Source organism: Melanotaenia boesemani, chromosome 24 (assembly GCF_017639745.1).
Source record: "Melanotaenia boesemani isolate fMelBoe1 chromosome 24, fMelBoe1.pri, whole genome shotgun sequence".
NCBI classification, from domain to species: Eukaryota; Metazoa; Chordata; class Actinopteri; order Atheriniformes; family Melanotaeniidae; genus Melanotaenia; species Melanotaenia boesemani.
In genome coordinates, this window is record NC_055705.1 from 983,396 (window position 1) to 1,001,642 (window position 18,247).

The 18,247-nt window shown below is 43.6% G+C and overlaps 1 protein-coding gene across 1 annotated transcript in view; it reads left to right on the plus strand.

Moving 5' to 3' along the window:
* Positions 1-18,247, plus strand: part of LOC121635255 (NLR family CARD domain-containing protein 3-like) — a 1,000,352-nt gene that overhangs the window by 26,484 nt on the left and 955,621 nt on the right. The gene's annotated exons all lie outside the window — the stretch shown is intronic.

The window sequence follows — 18,247 nt, forward strand, 5'->3', positions numbered from 1 at the left end:
TTCTAGTCCGGCTTTTCATTTCATCCCACCAAGCACAGAGTTTCACCTGATGTCCAGCTTAGACTTCATCAGAACATTTGCATTACAAGCTGTTCAGACCAAGTCGTCATCCTTGTCTCAGACCACAGAAGCCCCACAGTTTTATTTTATTTTTATTTAGCCAAGCTTTATGCAGGAAATTCCTGTTGAGATCACAGATCTTTTTCAAAGGAGTCCTGGCCAAGAGAAGCACCAACCCACGAAGAGGAGATGAACACTATTAAAGACAACGATAGAAACAGCAGTGACAGGTCCATGATCGCATCTCCAGGTCTTTCAATACATTAAACATGATTAAGAGAGACAAGGCCTTGATGTTGTACAATGTTTTTTTCCAGAAGGAGGACAATGATGAAATTTCCCACTCTGTATAAACCAAGTCCAGATCCTGAGACCATCAGACTTCTGATGGAGATGCACACACTGGTGGGGAGGGAGCAGCCCAAAAAGGCCTTTATTAATCATATTGTACCAGTGTGTCGGGTTGCCAGATCAGACCATCCAACTGAAAGTAAAGTTCATAGTGGTGAATTTAAGGTTTCCAGTTTCCCAGGTTTTACAGAGGCTGCATCTTGAGCCCTTTACTGAACTTCCTGTGCACACACGACTGCTCATTTATCCACATCATCATAATTCAGCAGGTGAGTCTGATCAGTGCAGGTGATGAGAGAGCTAACAGGGAGACTTCAAACAATCTGGTCCTAACTCCAGGAAATCCAAGGTCATTGATTTGAGGTGGAATACTTATGAGCATGTGCAGCTGAACGGGTAAAGCGTCAAGAGAGGGAAAACGTTCAAGCTCCTGAGCACACAAGCCTCACGGGACCTCACGGGACCTCACGCACCCACAACATGAACAGGTTGATCAAAAAGGCCCAGCAGTGTCTACGCTTCCTGTGAGCCATCAGGAAGGTGAACTTTATCATTGCTAGCTTAGAGCGTGCTAACTCATGGCATCCTGTTATGGTACGGACAAGGAGGCAAACACACATCCACCCGCCCTGGAGGACACCTTCACCTTCTGCTGCCTCCAGAATAATTAAGACAGATCTAAAATTACAATTACAGTGGTCTGAATTAACCACACTGACATGAAAGGAATCTTTAGCTTTAGCGTTATTCCAAGCTAGCGCGTTTTAATAACAAGTTGCTCAAATTAGCCGACAACAGGTCGTTTTGTCTCTAAAATAAACTATAAATGAGTAGCTGTAAGATGCTAATTAAGATGCTAATGGGTCAGTGGCATATATGCCAGAAAAGTGTTTTTTCAAAAAATTCAAATAACAGGCATAAAAATTGTTGACTTTTCTTCTACAAACTCTCATCTTTATAGAAACATATGTTGTTTTTAGATTTTTAATTGCATTCAGAATTTTTTGGGACAATTTGTTGTATTACTGCCTAAAATCGTCATATGGTGTGACGTGAAAATAATTCTACACAAAATGAAAATGGATTATATCTTTTAAAGTTACTCACTTTTATCAAAATCACTTATAACTAAACTGTGATCCATTAAAGTTTTGTGAAAATAAATTAAATTTGAGTTTTATTTTCTAAATCATCACTCAATGTGAGACCTATGCTGTCGGTCTTTCAACATATTTTCTATTTATTGAACAAACTTTGCTATAAAATTATAAAAATATTTGAGACTCCTGCCGATACTATTTTCTATGTTATGTTTCTATGTTTAAGGTATGTTATTTTCACAATATGGAATGTTACACAAAATGATATAGTGTCACACCATATGATCATGTGTCAATGAAAAGCATATATTAATCTACTTATTGGAAGTAATGATCACTCATATAGCAGGAAATATTTAATCACTCACTGTTCGTAAAGTAATATTCAACTTTTATTGATTTTTTTTATATTTAACAAGTAAAAGAAACATTTTTCTATCATATGAACCATATGTTGGTGCATCAAATTTCATTTAATTTTAATTCAAAACTGGTCTGCAATATGTATTATAACTAAAACAAGCAATTTTTTAATATCATATGAACCGTAAACATACACAGTAGCTGAGTGGATTCACCAATAAATCAGTTCATCTAGACTTCATTGTACATAAGCCAGTCAAATCTGGAGAGTCGCAAACCGGCGCCTTGCTGAGGTTGTGAAATGCCACAAACAACTTCCCGATCTTCATAGTAAACGCAGTCTCGCCTGTTTGGCCAGAAAAACCATTTTTGTCTCCAAGTTGTTTCATGCAGTTTACCTGCAGCCCCGACATACTTATGTCAACAATTTGTCCCACACATGGTTTTCCCTCATACTTAATTAAGACAAACTGTCCTCCTGCGTATCCTTTATCAGAAGTGGTGTCTGTATCCTCAGTTTGGGTCTCTCCAGTTGATGCACATGATTAGGCATCTGCATGCAGCACCTCAGTAGAAGAGCTTCAAAAGGAGAGATTCATGTCAGTCATGATTGTCTGCAGTGACTGCAATAACTAGCTTTTAATCCATCAAACTGGGTTTACCCAATTTACAAATATGTAGGGCTTATACTGACTGGCCTTGGGGCTCTCTAGTGGTCAAGCTGAATGGAGAAGGCAGCACCTCCACAGCAGAGCCACCATTTCTTAAGTCAAAGAGAGATTTATTTGTCAGAGAAATGTTTGTTCACAGTGAAATGTTATCACCAGCAGATCCTAAAGTTAGCTAAATACATACTCACTGGGTTTGGGAATCTGTAGTGGGCCAGCGGGGTTGAACAGAGGACACTTCAGCAGATAGACCACCACTACAAAGTCAAAGAAAGACAATTATTTATTTATTTAGCATTGTAAATGTGAATAATTTAATGGAAACTTACTCATCACTTGTCTTGTCACCTGGCACCTCATCAGGGGAAACATGGTCAAATTCAAGTTGGCGGCTTGTGACAGGTGCACATCCGTGGATACTGACAGAAACAACCAAGATCTCTGTAAAATATCTTTCCTGGAGCAAAAGACAGAACTTGCTGTGTACTACTGATTCCAGTCACTGGACGCACTGAAGGAGGGAGCTTTTCATCCATGTTGGAGATCTGCTCTTCTTCGATCCACATGATGGTGACATTTTCGGAGGACTTTTGTAAATACTCATACAGATCCCTTGGTGTCTGTAGGTCACTGCCTCCGAGGACATGCATGTCTGCCTTACGCTTCAACACTCCTCCCACACCGTCAGGTGCACCCTTCCCATGGGAACGCTCTGAAAAGTTCCAGGTGAGCCTCTTAAATCCCCATGTATAAGGAATGCTGCTCATGAGGAAGCAGTTTGATGGATTCCTGTACTGGGTTGCTGGCCCATCACTGAGGACATGTAGACTGTCGATCGCATTTTCATGTCTTCTTCGGAAATCATCAATAACTGGCTTGATGTGTGCCCATACGGCACGCTCATCATGACGCAAGGACTGGGAAATGGTGGCATGGCACTGGGAGCCGCTGACTGAGTAGGCAACTCCAGTATGCATTGTGACCTGCTGCCTATTGCCACCGAAATGAAAGACCTGAATCTCAGTGTTGAGTTTACACGCATAGTTCTCCGAAAAGTCTATGTGCAAGACCATTTCATTGGGATGGATGTTTTCTTTGATGTGTCTGAACTGTTTCACCTGATGAACCCAGTTTAACTGATGACTTGCAATTGCATTGAGGCTCTGGCTGAACACACCAGTTAGCTCTCCTACTGTCCCTCTCCTCTTTTTCTTCACCCAGTTCTTGTAGCTTCTCTCTCCAACTACAACATCCTGCTTCTCCCACTGCTCCCACGTTGCCCTGTCAGCTAGGTTGTGGTGTTCCAGGTTGGGCTCATCATAACAGCACTTTGTACACACACGTTGCATGCAGTTTGCGTTTTCAGTATCACATGTGATACCTGACAGCAGTGCTGACAGGCTTTTAGTTGTGATCAAGCATCAGTTAGGAGCGAGATGTTTGCATGTTCCCAGCAGGCACATGTGTTGCGGTCACTGGACCTAGCCTCTGTGACATAAAAAGGTTTATACCTTATGAACTGTCTGTAGGACAGCCGGTGTTCTTTTTCACATTTTTGCATGTAGGCCTTATGAAGATCCTTTAATGAGGAAGTCAGCACTCGTCTTTGTCTTTTCTCTTTCCTGCCTACTGTGTCCTTCTTCCCAGGAAGCATGGTGCTGTTTTCATCTAACAGCAGGAAGGATTCCACCCTTTTCTCATTTTTTTACTTTTTCCTGGGTGGCAAGTGGTATTTTTCTCTGACTGTTAGTTTTGTTTTGTTTTGCCTCACACATTGTTTTCTATATTTCTCAGCCTCCTTCTTTTCTTTGCTGAATTTTCTTTGGAGCCTTTTGTTCTCATCCTTCAGTCTCCTTAAAGATTTTTCCAGCTTCTTTATTGTTTCATTGTGTGGGCTTGGTGGTGGTGACGTAGGACTTGAGACTGAATCTGGGACTAGACCTGGGACTTGATGTAGGACTGGACCTGGGTCTATTTGGATGTCTCCATCATAGATGGAGTCATCTGATGGAGTCATGTTGAGTAATGCATTTTAAATTTCTTCTTTTGGCTCTATATTTTGATTGAGATTTTCTCCATATCTCCCTCAGCTTCTCTCTTCTTGACGGTGGGAGATTCTGGATTCTAAATTTAGGTATCTCCCCTTTCAGTTTTTATTCTTGATATCTGTTAACAGAGTAACAGGATGGTGTGAACATTTTAACAGCTGTGGGTCAACTGGGGCAACAAGGCTTGTTGCACCATCAGAAAATACATTTCATTTTAATAAATATGTTTATTTATTAATCAATATTTCAAATTATTCAACATGATCTGTTTTTGTAATTTCATAACTGCGTTCCTCTTAGTTGCACTGCCTACAGTGTTCTAGTCCAGTGATGCTGTAGCTATCATGTATTGTCAGGCTTCAAGAAACATGCCCCAAGGCCTTTTAAATCAACAGTGAAACCTTCCCTCAGACCTTCCTATTGGTCAATGAATAAAAAACAATAGTTTACTTTTCTTTTCTTTTCCTCAGCAACTCCTCTCTCTTTGCAGGGTCTGACTTCAGTCTCTCCCTGCATCTCTTTGTCCTCTCTGTACTTGTCATCATTATCTGCCTCAAGTTGACAAAGGAAAAGGAAATGTATGGTTTGAGATGAAGACAAAACATTGTTTAGACTTAAACAACTTTGTAAGGTTTCTGTGAAGGGGTCTGCTGTGTCTGTCGGATAAACTAGAAATCTGTATCACAGAATAAAGCTAAACTAAACTAAATACAATTTATTGTAGAATAATTACAGCTTTTATGTTATAATAGACCAAAATACATTTTAAAGGACAAAACATTCATGGACTTTGTTATTTATTGATATATCTGCAGGAAATTACCATTCTTAACATATGGTGTGACAAAAAATCATCTGGTGTGACAGACAGACATGTCACACCAGATGATGTTTTCTGCACTTAGCACAACCTAGAGTCTTGTAGCTACACATTAGCATACTAACAACATGCTGGCTATAACAAAGCAACATAGATTTCTATGCATTTATGACAAAAAACTAAAATTTGTTTGGCATTTTTGTGAAAAATGTGTCACACCAAAAGACATCTGGAACTGGGACCTTTGTCAGAGCGCCAACAAGATCTGATTTATTGTTAATATAAAAATGAAACCTTACCTCAGAAACCTGTCATTGTCTGGTTTTGCTAGTACTGAACAGCCTTGCTGAAGAAGGTCCTCTCCTACCCAAACGTGTCCAAACAGCTGCCCGTTGAAATAGTGTCACACCATATGATTTAGATTTGTGGGACAAAATCTTTTTTTATTAAAACTGACTCAAAACATTATACCTGGACTTTAAAAAGAGTAGGTTCACAAATACACATCTGTTTTACTTTTCTGTATTTTTTTGAGAATTTTTGCAAGTATTTTTCTTAGTTTTATTCAAGTTCTCACTTTGAGAAATAAATGATGGACAGTCACACCATCTGAGTTTTGTTATGTTTGGTTGTAAATTCTGAAAAAAAGAGTGATGTAGTGTTTTAATGTTAAGTATGTTCACATCCAGCATAATGTTCTGCACAAAATCTGTAAGGTTTTTGAAAATTATATTTTTTATTCATACATGTTTGACACTGTAGACAGCAAAACTGCCATGTCACATCATCCACCCTAGTACCAATGTTACATTTCTTTTAGAAAAGTAAATGTATGTAGGGCTGTCTCTGTTAGTCTCAACAGCTCCATCCAAGACGACAGCTAGCAACATTGAATGTAGCTGAAGGTCAAAATGAGTAGGGGAGAGTGGGGTAATTTGTGCCAAGGGGCAAATAGTGCCCCCTGTTAGCTAGAAAACCATGGAAGAAATTGGTCATGCGACCACATATTTTTTAAAACACATCCATTTCACTCATTCTCCAAAGACGGGAGACACATGGCTTGAGAGGGAAGCACATTTCATTTCAACAAACAATTTTTTGATCTCCAGAGTAAAATTCTAACGATTAAGGTTTTTTGATTGCTGTGTTTGAACAATTATAGACAACTCTGAAAATAGTTCACACACGTTTTAGTACTTTAGTAAGTGACACCGTGAGTCTATACAGTTAGCATGATGCTAGCTCAAAACATCTGGGGGATGCATTTTCTTTAAATGGTGGGCTTGGGGGGATTTGTGCCAAAGGGCCTGGGTTACCCCATCTTCTGATTATTTACTATGTATCACTTCATTTGAATATTATTGTTAATTGTACATTGTATTCTTACCTTTGATTACTAAAACTATGCAGCATTCTTAATTTTAGACCAAAATCCATCATAGTACACAAATACAAACGTAAGACAGACACGGTTTCAGCTCCTCTTGAGGAGTTGAAAAGAGCAGTGAAGGAGGTGCAACAGGGGAAGAGTTACGTCAGGTTGGAAAGGAATCTGCAGGATGACCATAAAAACACACAAAAATAGGAAAAATGAAAAAGTCAGGCTATGAAAAAACAGCTGGTCAAGCTGGTCCGTTATAGCCTACATGGTGTATGTACGTTACTTGAGGTGCAGATTAATCTGTGCAAACTTACGCATATTTTTCTTGTATTAGGAGTTACCACTAATGTGAAAAGACTGCAACCAGCCCACAGTGGCAAACCGCTGAGACGGTTGAGGAAACTGTAACTACCGCTACAGAAACAATAACTGCCGCTACAGAAACGGTAACTACCGCTACAGAAACGATAACTACCGCTACAGAAACGGTAACTACCGCTACAGAAACGGTAACTGCCGCTACAGAAACGGTAACTGCCCCTACAGAAACGGTAACTGCCCCTACAGAAACGATAACTACCGCTACAGAAACGGTAACTACCGCTACAGAAACGATAACTACCGCTACAGAAACGGTAACTACCGCTACAGAAACGATAACTACCGCTACAGAAACGGTAAGTACCGCTACAGAAACGGCAACTACCGCTACAGAAACGGCAACTGCCGCTACAGAAACGGTAAGTACCGCTACAGAAACGGCAACTACCGCTACAGAAACGGCAACTGCCGCTACAGAAACGGTAACTACCGCTACAGAAACGATAACTACCGCTACAGAAACGGTAACTACCGCTACAGAAACGATAACTACCGCTACAGAAACGGTAACTACCGCTACAGAAACGATAACTACCGCTACAGAAACGATAACTACCGCTACAGAAACGGTAAGTACCGCTACAGAAACGGCAACTACCGCTACAGAAACGGCAACTGCCGCTACAGAAACGGTAACTGCCGCTACAGAAACTGTAACTATCGCTACAGAAACGGTAACTACCGCTACAGAAACGGTAAGTGCCGCTACAGAAACGATAACTACCACTACAGAAACGGTAACTACCGCTACAGAAACGGTAAGTGCCATTGCAGGAACAGTAACTGCCGTTGTAGCGAGTGGCTGGCCTGGATCTTAGAGTTTCTCCATTTCTCTCTCTCTCTCTCTCCCCGCCGCCACCCTCCCCTCGCCCTCCCTCTGCTTGTAGCCGTTGAGAACAACTGCACAAAACTGACGTTACTCCATCTGAGATCGACTAGTTTTGCCTCACGTCAGGTCCCGGATGTGTGGCACAAAAGTTTGAATTTCTGATCTGAATTTGAATTTCAGATCTGAATTTGAATTTCAGATCTGAATTTGAATGGAGAGAACTGAAACTGAACTATGAAAATGAATTAGGGAATGAATTTTTTCAAATACAAAAGTTTCAACTTTACCAATATACACATTCAAAAAACAAAGATTCAATATCAAATATGGTCATTTGGATTCAGATTCGCTCCCCAGTGGCACAAAGCTTATCCCATACACTTGATCGTTATTTGGAGCGGATAGCTTCAACTTAGCCAAAGCTGAATGTAAATTACAATGTGCTGATAAACTTTGAACCTTTTCTAGACTTGACTGGTTCAATGCCTTTAAAGTACGCTACCATTTGGCATGTGGCGTTCCTGAAGCAGCCTCTGTCTGCTGGTGACTGTCATTGTGAAGTCTGCAGGTAAAAAATCCAAATCCTATAACTGGTGAGGAGATCAGAGCAAAGTTTCTGAAGCAAAGTTGTAAGAAGTCTGTTGATGGAAAGCCCATCTTCACATTTAGAGAGGATGATGAAGGAGTCATTCCTAGAGATCATGTTCTCAAGAAACTACCTACACCACAAAACCTAGTGGTACAGCCAGAAAGAGAAGAAGTTGACATTCCCTTGCAGCATTGACAAGTGGGATGTTCAGCAGAAGCTCAAATCTGTGAAGAGATTCGAATGCAGATGATTTGGTGCTGATGTTTTATTTTGTAGGATATAGGTAGGATGTAAAGTATGATGTTAAGTTATAGGCCTAGTAGGCTGGATCTGTGAGGAGTAAGAGTCAGTTAGGTGTTCATGTGACAGTACAGGCTTTGTTACAGAAAAGTGGCCTTTAATGTTAAAATTTTAAATAAACGATAACTAAAGTAATAAAAATAATTTTCCTGCTTTAATGTAACATTTTTATTTATGAGAATAAAATTATCTGTTTTACTTCAATTATCAATGGCACAACTTACCCCAGTCTGTTCTCTCTGACGGCACAACTTACCCCAGTCTGTTCTCTCTGACGACACAACTTACCCCAGTCTGTTCTCTCTGACGACACAACTTACCCCAGTCTGTTCTCTCTGACGACACAACTTACCCCAGTCTGTTCTCTCTGACGACACAACTTACCCCAGTCTGTTCTCTCTGACGACACAACTTACCCCAGTCTGTTCTCTCTGACGGCACAACTTACCCCAGTCTGTTCTCTCTGACGGCACAACTTACCCCAGTCTGTTCTCTCTGACGGCACAACTTACCCCAGTCTGTTCTCTCTGACGACACAACTTACCCCAGTCTGTTCTCTCTGACGGCACAACTTACCCCAGTCTGTTCTCTCTGACGGCACAACTTACCCCAGTCTGTTCTCTTGTGGAAGTATGAATGTATCAGAGCTGAGTTGAATAACAACAGGTGTAGCTCTGGTCAGCAGAATATTAATAGTATGACATTATAACATGATATCAAAATGATGTCAACCAGTCAGCCCTACAAGGCTGCATACCTGGGTACTGTGTGTCTGAAAATAGTGACAGGCAGGCTATATAAGCTTGGGAGAATGATTGTACGGGGTCTTTTGTCCTGAAGGGGTGTCCCCCTGGTCGGCCGAATAAAGGATCATTAAAGACCTCTGTCTGCAGACTCTTAATATCAGCAGCCCTTTTGATAAAGAATTTATCTACGACATTTGGCGAGCCAGCCAGTTAACCGCTGGGGCCGGACGCCTGGATCGCTTCGACTCACCGCTTAAGGAGGTAGGCCCCATTTTAAATCCTTCTGGGTGAAGTGAGTCGGGGCGGGGGGGCTGTCCTGGCTACAAGTTGAACTTAGTTATACAGCTGCTGTGTGACTCTGCTAGACAGATAAATTTGTGCGCACAAATAAAGTAGTTTATGAGGGCCTTACCAGAGGTAGCTGGGAGGAAGGTCAGTTTAAGGAGAAATAAAGTAGTTTTTGAGGAGCCCACCAGCTAGTGGGAAGGGGCTCAGTTTAAGGAGATATTAAGTAGGTTGAGGACCTCACCAATTAGTGGGAGGGGGGTCAGTTTTAAGGTGTAATATTTCAGGGCCCTATCAAAACCTCGGCGTTACTGGACGCGGTCGCCCGGGAACTTTGAGAGGAGGGTCAGTATAGCGGCGAAAGAAGTAATTGGCAACAAAAATAGTAGTGAAAGTGAAGTAAAAGTGAAAGTGATGAAAATGCACCGATCGATCTGTTTCGAGTTTCAAATTTAGTAAAGAGTTAAATACAGGGCCCGCAAGATTGCGAGCTATAGTCTGGTCTTGTACAGGGGGTCAGTTAAGTGGGTGTGAGTAGCTTATGACTAGGTTCATAGGAAAGCAAGGTGCAAAGATCGATCAAAAATCTGATCCTAAATTAAACAGAGCCAGTAGTGAAAGGTTTAAGCTCTGTTAACCCGGGAAATCTGCGAAAAAGGGGCTTAGCGCAGTACAGCTGTGACAAACTTTGTTGCAACATTAAATAACGTACGTAGAAAAAAGGAAGAAAAAAAAGGCTTTATAAACTGACTGTTGACATATTCCTTCTTTGGACTGCTCACTGAGAGCGAACTTGTGACTTTTAAACTGTTTTTGACTGTTCTTCTACTCTCAATGAGGGTAAACTGATGAATTGAACTGATGTATTCTGTGTGTGTGTGTGTGAAGCGGATAGGAATGGGTGTCTGAGTAAGCTGAAAATCGTCTTTTGACTGTCTTACCCCTCCAACGGAAAGTAAACTGATGTCTTCAATGTGAGGAAATAAGGGAAAAGTTTTAAACTGTGTTTTGACTGTTTTATTATCCTCTGACTAATGGTGATTTGCTCAGCTGTTGAAGTGTGTGATGCACCGGACAGAAATGTGTGACTGACTGAGTGTGTGACTATTCCTTGATTGCCTTACCTGTCTCGCTGAAAGTAAACTTATGTCCATGTGTGAGAAGAATAAGAGAAAAAAGCTTCAAAACTCTCTTTGGAGAGGAGAAAAGCTGAGGGTGAGCTTGTGTGTAAAAGTGTGGACTAAATGTAGAAAGGAATGCGTGACTGAGTGTAACTGGAGATCGAAGCAGCTGCTGGGTAAACTGGAAAAAACTTATGCATGAGCATGGACAGAGGCCTCTGTTGAAGTGATATTGCATGCTGCATGTTGGAAAAAATTAATCTGTATTGCAGTGCATAAGTTGACTCGTTCCCCAAACTCATAGTGGTCTGGTGAAATCTGACACTAAGCTACTTGCTAACGCGCATAGACACAAGCACTGACAAAAATAAAATAGTGCTCTGCTCTTGTGCAGCTACAAGGATGTAATCTGTACTATTATAACTGTTAAAATAAGACCGCTGAACTCTTTTGGTTTCCTTCCAACAGAACACGACTCCTCCCATTGGACCGACGCCTAGAAACAGGAAACGGAGCTGCGGCGCACCCAAGTGGTTTTCGTTTGAGTTGCATGATTATCATATTGTATTAAAAGCAGGGTTGATTAAATAGGATAACAATGAGCACGCCACAGGCTATTGTTGGCATCCGTCATCCCCATAGAATGAAAGAGATTCAACACATGTCTGAAAAATGGTGCAAAAGAACTAAAAATTTGATGGATCCATGGCCTGTTACAGGGGGGGGGCGACTTCAGGAGGCGGAGTTTCCATGCCTGCATGCTTGCAGAAACCCGGCACGTCCACAGGGGTCCCTAGAGACGAATATGATTTAAGATACAGGCCTAACATCAGACCTCCTGACAGATTGAGGGGGGGGGAGTTCCCAATTCTGATAAGGGGAACAAGGGCTGATTATCATCCTTTTTCAGCTCGGGACCTGACAGGTTTGGTCTCAGAGCTCCCTCAAATATCCGCAGGAGGAGGCAAGTGGATTAAGGCTTTGGAATCAAACACGGCTGGAACATTTCTTTCACTGGGTGACATCAAAGCTGTCCTCGCTCAGGTTTTGGGGTTGTCTAAAATGCAGCAGTTTTTCAGAGACAATGAACTGGACTGGATTTTGAGTGAAAGGGCAGATGGAACAGAATTAGCAGCCTATAAGGGGGTGATTTGGCAAGGAATACGCAAACAGTACCCTAATAAAATTGATGTTGATGCTTTGAAAGGGGAACCTCTGAAGGACGACCAGAACCCAGCAGCTTACATCGATACACAGTTAAAAAGGTGGCGTCAAGAGTCTCAGAAAGATGTGGAAAATGATCCTATTTTGCTCACTCTTTTCAGAAATGCAGTCATCGATTCAATGCCAAAGGATGTCAGCAGACGTTTGGAGGATGTCGTTGGTCTAACATCTATGCCAGCGCAACAGTTCCGTGATCATGTGGTTCATGCAGTAACCCGATACAGGAAAGACCTAACTAAGACTTCTGAACAGGACCTCCAGATTCAAAGGAAGCTGGCACAGATGCAACTAAATGATTTGCAAGGCAAGCTGAAAGAAAAGGTTCAAGCTGTTGTGTTCACAGATCCAGGTGCAGGACGGACTGCTGGAGTTCCTGAGTCAGCACAGGCCGCTAGGGGTCCCCAGCCGTTCCGTCCCTCATACTCAAGGCTTGGTACTCCCTTGTCTGGGGCGTGGCAGGGATCCAACCGCTGCTGGTATTGTGGCATGTATGGACATTTTGCAAGGGCGTGCCCACGGCTTATGCCCCTCCCAGCAGGTGGTCCTGGAAGAAACGGAGGCTTCCCTAGAAGAGGTGGACCCCTGGGTGGCCCACAACCAAGACCCTCTCAGTTTTAGGGGGGTCCCGAGGATCCTGCGGGTAAAGGTTCGTACCCATTGATTATGCATACACGCACCGACCCCATGATAAATGTCCAAATTGAGGATCGACAGGTCCAAATGATGATTGACACGGGGGCGACCCATTCATGCATACAGGGATCCCTTGCCAAGAACCTTCCCATGTCAAACAACTTTGTGAAGACAGTAGGATTCTCGGGAAAAAGTCAATTGGTTCCTATTACTGCTCCCGTAAAAATGAAAGTAGGAAATGATGAAATTAAAATACCCATTTTGGTCTCGGACCAAACTCCTGTCAATCTGTTGGGAAGAGATGCACTTTGTAAACTCGGGCTCAAAATTTTATGTTCACCTTTGGGCATATATGTGGAAAGTTGTGGATTAAACCTACAAATGAATGCCCAAGCAGAACCAGCAAATGTTTATTGGCTGGGGAACATAGAGGGGCCTCTGGGTTCGGAGTTGGAAAAATGGAAGGCATGCAGGAGGGCCTGGGCCCTGGAAGGTTCTCCACCAAAATTACCTCCTCACTGTACAATGTTCTTTGATCCATCAGCCAGCTCAACCTTTCAGGATAAGTGGGAAAAGGAGACGGATGGAGTGATGGTTAAAATACAGGCTCCATATATCCTGATTGGAGGCCAAGGCGCAGCATTAAAGGTAAACCGGAATACCTTTATTGATAAATGGTACTGTGTTACTCAATCCTTACCACATATTACACTGTTGGTAAACCCAGGATACCATTCAAGGGACCTCGGTCCGATGGTAAGAACTGCAGAGCATTTAACATGGAACAGTACAGAGAACCCATTAATCTCTCTTTCAGAGGATGGCTCAATGTTAAGAATTAGGTGTGATCTGTCATTACAAGCAACACCTCAGATGGTGGTGCTACCAGGGAAAAACATAATGATGACATGCAAAACCAACCCCCTTGGATTTAACAGTGATCTGGAAACTGATATTTTAACACAGGTTCCGGACCAACTGTGGTCCAGACATGAGACGGATGTGGGACTGGCAGTTTCAGCCAGCCCAGTTACTGTCAAATTAAAACCAGGTGCAGTCTTACCTTGGCGGCCACAATATAAACTTAATCCCGCAGATGAAGAAGGGATTGGAATCCTAATTGATGGGTTTTTAAAAGTAGGAGTGCTGATTGAGATTTCTAGTCCTTGTAACACCCCAATTCTTGCAGTTCTAAAAGCAGATAAATCAAAGTACCGACTGGTCCATGATCTAAGGGCAATCAATGCCATCGTTGAAGATGTCGCTGCAGACTTCGCAAATCCTCACACACTGTTGAATGCCATCCCTACTAAAGCTAAGTTTTTTACAGTAGTGGATCTTTGTTCAGCATTTTTCAGTATCCCTCTGGCAGAAGAGTCACGATATCTGTTTTCGTTTACCTTTAGAGGTCGACAATACAGCTACGCCAGAATGCCCCAGGGACTGACAAGCAGCCCCGCGTGGTTTGATCATGTGGTGAGTCAGGATCTACAGGAGCTGGATTTGAGCGGCGTCCTAATCCGGTATGTAGACGATATATTGATTTGTTCAGACACCATTGAAGATTGTCAGCGCGACTCGATCAAAGTGCTGCAGAGACTGGCAGAATGTAGACACAAAGCATCTCGGACAAGACTGCAATTCTGCCAGCCTCAGGTGGAATTCCTTGGCAGAGTAATCTCCCATGGAACAATAGCTCTGTCTCCTGACCACCTCAAAGGCATAAGTCGAGCACCGCGTCCACAGACATGCGCGCAACTAATGACCTTTTTAGGTATCACAGGATTCAGCGCGGAGTGGTTGGAGGACTACGCAGTAAAGACGGCGCCGCTTAGGGAACTCCTGAAGTCCTCTGAAGCCAAGACTTTAAAGAAGTCTTTGGAGTGGACCACAGAGGCACTGTTGGCTTTTGATGTGCTCAAGCAGGAACTGCAAAATGCCCCAGCGCTGAAAATGCCAGAATATGATAAACTTTTCTATCTTTACGTTTCAAACAGATGCAACATGTACGCAACGGCTGTATTGGCACAAGACTCATGTGCTGGTGGAAGGAAACAACCCATCGCTTACTACAGTGCAAGGTTGGACGACGTAGCACGAGGGTGGCCCCCCTGCTACCAGGGCCTCGCAGCTGTTCACATGGCGTATGAAAAGGCGTCTGCAATAACTAAGTCATATCCTGTGGTTATTTACACCCATCATAAAATCACAGAGTTGATCAATCACAGCAAACTTGTTCTGACAACAGCACGTTGCCTTCAGTATCTACCATTGCTCACCTATCCAGATGTAACAATTAAGAGATGTGAGACCACAAATCCTGCTAATATGTTACCTTTTGAATTTGAAGGTGATACACACGAGTGCGTCGCTGAGACCACGAGGTACACAAAACTGAGACCGGACTTGGAATCTGAGCCGTTGGACGACGCACAGGTTACGTACTATGTAGATGGGTCATGCCTTCGAGACCACATGGGAACTCACGCAGGCTACGCCGTGGTGCAACAAAAGGAAGGGACGTTCGTAACAGTAAAAGCTGAAAAATGTTTACAACCTTGCTCTGCACAATTAGCTGAATTGTATGGACTTACTGCAGCTTGTGAACTTGCTAAAGACTCCTCTGCTAATATTTACACAGATTCAGCATACGCTCACGGAGTCTGTCACCTGTTTGGAGCAGTTTGGAAACTGCGCGGCTTTCAAAAATCAGATGGTAAACCTGTTCGGCATGGGAAACAGATTATGAAGTTGATCTCGGCCATGATGCTTCCACATCGATTGGCCATTATCAAGTGTCCTGCTCATCGAAAAGACAACTCCATCACCACAATGGGAAACAATGCGGCAGACGAAGCTGCAAAGCACGCTTCAGGTTGCAAGGTCGCCGTCTTGGCCCCAGCTGTGGAGTTGGAATCATCTGTTACACCCGATGATATCACATTAATGCAAGCGCGTGCCAGCGCGAGTGAACAAAACATGTGGGAAAAAAGGGGTGCTACAAAAGATGGGCGAGGGTTATGGCGGTCACATACCGGCCTGATTGTCGCTCCAAACTCACTTTTGTCTCTTTTAATTCCAGAGTGTCACAAACCAGACCACTGTGGGCGAGATGAGGTGATACATCGAATACAACAACAGGGTTATTGGGCGCCGTACCTGCAGGCACTGGTGACGGATGCGCTTAATCGGTGCGAGATATGCTCGCAAAATAACATTCGAAAAGGTATTGTCACCCCCACAGCGCGAATTCCTGTCCCGGAAGGCCCGTTTCGTCATCTGATTTTAGATTTTGTGGACATGTTGGTCCCGGTACATGGTAAGCGCTACCTTTTGGTGGTTTTTGATCATTTCAGTCGTTGGGTGGAAGCCACTCCGTCAAAGGACATGGGGGCGGGAACGGTTGTGAAGTTCCTGGTCCGTGAGGTAATCCCTAGGTTTGGTTTACCGTCCATCCTTTCATCAGACTCGGGACCAGCGTTTATTAACAAGGTCTATGAGGGCGTTCTGCGCCAGCTCGGAATCAAGGTCCGTCACGGAAGTATCTACACTCCCTCCAGCCAAGGAGGGGTGGAACGAGTGAATGGCACACTTAAAGCAAAAATTAATAAGATTTGTGCATGTACTGGTTTGCGGTGGCATGACGCATTACCGTTGGCCCTAATGAGTTACCGCATGCAAGCTCATCGGGTCACACATTTGTCTCCTCATGAAATGTTAACAGGTCGCCCTATGCCGGGTCCGCAGTTTCGGGGTCCTTTCAAAGGACCCCCGCTGGAGCAGTTGGAGAAGGAGCTGCACAGTTATATGAAACAGTTGTCTGCTATCCATAAAGCGATTTATTTTCAGGAAAAAGCGAACGAACCAAAACCAGTCTCTGTGACATCTGGTCCAGTGGTGCCCGGGGATAAGGTGTACATTAAGGAGTTTCGAAGGAAGTGGAACACCCCTAGACGCCGTGGTCCTTACACGGTGGTCCGTGCCACACCGACTGCGGTCCAGGTCGAAGGGAGCGTTGCTTGGCATCATCTGAACCATTGTTCGTTGGCACCTACGACCAACAACTGCAAAACGGGCCCTGGGGACTGGTCGGATTGTACAGCGTTCTCAAATGACCAGTCCCCCGAAAGGGGAAGTATCGCCTCGCATGCATCTGATGAAGATAGTCCTGTCAGGGCAGATTCAGAGTTGCCGTCCGATGATGTTGAGGTTGACATTCCTTTGGTTTCTTCTTCTGGGCGAGACAGGGTTCTCGACAGGGACAATTCAACCAATCCGGACCCGAAGCAGCAGCCACCACGTCGTCCCATCACCAGGGCCTTCTCAAGGAAACAGAAGGGCAACAGCGCAACGAGGGAGCGCCGACCTCGGTGACCAAGGGGAGTACGACTCACATGCCAAATGTCATTATCGGTCAGGTCTCTTGCCGGCATGCACCCGCACACATCTATACACTACCCGTAACTCAGTATTTCAGACAGATGTTGCCCTTTTGGCACAACATAGGCGGAAAGTAAGATCAATTAAGGAACTAGATGTAGAGGGCCATAACATTCCAGTGAATCCTGGGGTGGATGATAAAAGCGGTGCTCAGGGAGGTGAGGTTTTGGGGTCCAGGCTAGAACCTCTGGGCTCAGACTTAAGTGTTTATGTTACCACAGCTGCAACTGCCAAGAAATGGGGAGTTCACTTTGAAAAGGAGGAGCCCACTCCCCCTCCAGCTGCGGCTCTGGTCCAAGAGCTGGATAAGGTTGGTCTTGAAGCAATCATTACTCCACGCCCACAGGCAGGAATAGGTAACCATCAGACAGTACCAGGTGTGTTGGGGTATGAACACTTAGCACATATAACATCATTAATGGTTGACCAGGTATGGGCTGCTGCTTGGAACACACTGGAAGGTCCATTGGAGATGGGGAAGGTTGTAAGTTCTTACCAGACCACAGTTAACACCCCTGTTGTGAATAAAGTTGCTTTTACACCTGAACCGCAGCCCACCGTGGTTGCTGATGGCCAACCAGACAGTGGGGTGGTTGAGTCATTCACTCTTCCCCCTCTAGGGTTAGATACTTTGGTAGATAGTTATCATGATAAAACATTAGAGGGGGGGGAGGATGTAAAGGGGCAACCGGAAGTACGAGGGTTTAGACCTAGTGAAGATTACTTATGGAAGGAAGCGATGGCCAATACTTGGTATCGCTGGGCTTGGCTGTCAGTAAAGGAAATGCTTTCTTTGGGCTCCCGATGTGTGGTATGAAGTGTAGATTACTTTATGGGGCCCAGAGGATGCATGGTTATTTGAATAAATATAGGGGTTACAAAATCCAGGAATTGTGTGAACCTTACCA